Raw genomic sequence first — 2,095 nt, 5'->3', positions numbered from 1 at the left:
GTACCATTTTACAATTTTCGCAATAGTTAACAAGATATTAATTACTAAAAATTGAAAAATATTAGTCTTGAATAATATTTTACTCAAATACTATCAACTTTACTGAAAAACTACAAGAGACAAAAATTATTTATTTTATTCTCATAAAATTCTGAGAATTTTTTCAGAATTTTTTATCAACTTTTTAGTACTGCATTTTCTTATTTTTACCAACATGAGAAAATACGGTATTAAAAAAATCTGAAAAAATTCTGAAAAAATTCTCAGAACTTTATGAGAAGAAAATAAATAATTTTTGTCTCTTATAGTTTTTCTGTAAAGTTGATAGTATTTGAGTAAAAAATTATTCAAGACCAATATTTTGCAATTTTTAGTAATTAATATCTTGTTAACTATTGCGAAAATTGCAAACCGGTAAAAGACTTTTCGACTCAGTTTAGTCCGCTCTATCTACACAAAAGTGATTGGCAAAAAAGGTCGGGTCACCCTGTATATATATACAGGATGTATCCCATTTTAAATGACAACCTCAAATTTCTCTTGAATAGTGCATTTTAGAGAAAAATGTTTCAAACAAATGTTTTGTGACTTCGAGGGAGATATAAAATGGTATCATTGGTATATATATATATATATAATACCAAATAATTATTAAACCTTTTGCAATCTCTACAGTAATTATTTTATGTTGATTATGTTATGTGATTGCGCTATTCACTATATTGACAAATCGATTCAGTTGACAGTAATTTTATTAATATTAAACAGTAGAATACTGAAATTATAACACAATACTAATATAACATAAAGGCATACCTAACAGAATGACTGTGTGCCATTACCCCTACTTTTTCTATTTTTTCTGACTTTTGTGACATAAATCCTCGCGCGGCATAAATACCGGAGTTTTACTCTAAATTCGAATTCATAGATTGCAAAATCATTTTATTTGATTAGTAGATAATGATCTTGAAAATGGCTTACTAAAAATATTAAAAAGATCTTTTTTTTTGCTGATTTTCTAATGTTTTTCTGCTGATATTTCATTTATTGTAAAAAATTTCAAATTTAAGGATGTATGTGTCACATTTCGAAACCAAAAATATGAAAATTTCATAGATTGTTTGTTCTATTATTATGTCTGTATGAGCATAATTCTCTTATTGGTTTAAAAGTTATGTAACTTTTTTATTAGACTTGATTCGTATGTATACTCGTGTTTTGTAGTACTTACTTATTTATAAATTTGATGAGGAAGTAACATTAAAAATTATATCAAATTTTAAATATATACTGATTAAACAATAATAAATATTCCTACAAAAGTTTATTTGGATTCACCTATTCGTTTAAGTTATTGACCTATAACTACAGAAAAATATGATTATTTGCTGCGTACAACTATTATAGGCGATATTCATAGTCCGTTCTTATTTTAAGACCGTCTTAAGTAATATCTTAAGGTACTAATACGGCTATCTGATTGGTTCATGATTTCTTAAGATTGTCCTTAAGACGGTCTTAAGTAGGGTATGTGAAGTTAGCACCCCAAATATAGTACTCAGGAGTTCTGAATAGAGTTCCCGTTTCTTTTTGACGAGACAAAGAGTTCTATATAATTTATAACAAGAGTTCCGCTTAATAAGTATTTTTAAACAATTTTTAAAAAATGGGGTGCTAACTTCTCATCGAAAATCGAGATCCAATAGTTCTGAGCGGCCCAATAGCTTCATTTCGTGAATACCTAGAGTTCCTGATACATAAAAAAAATTTTTGAAAAATAAAAAAAAAGTTAAAAATTTTTGAAAAATTAATTTTTAGATACAATAATTCTGTCACATGTTAATAGTCATTCTGTCTATTTCGAAGAGTTCTCGGCGATTAAAATCAATACAGACCCAAAAATAAAAGAGATATGTACTTAAAACAAAATTTGAAAAATTGGTTGCAAAAGCACATATCTCCTTATGTAGCCATCCAATCGAATTTTCACCTAATACTTTTCGTCAGGGCTCGTCGAGAACTGCCCAGAACGCCGATCAGAACTACTGAGTACTCTCAAAAAATTTTCGACGTCGGACTTAGAAAATTTTCA

Source organism: Trachymyrmex cornetzi, unplaced genomic scaffold (genome assembly GCF_001594075.2).
Source record: "Trachymyrmex cornetzi isolate Tcor2-1 unplaced genomic scaffold, Tcor1.1 scaffold570, whole genome shotgun sequence".
NCBI classification, from domain to species: Eukaryota; Metazoa; Arthropoda; class Insecta; order Hymenoptera; family Formicidae; genus Trachymyrmex; species Trachymyrmex cornetzi.
The sequence above is the reverse complement of the archived record's forward strand: the minus strand, read 5'-3'. Positions refer to the sequence as shown.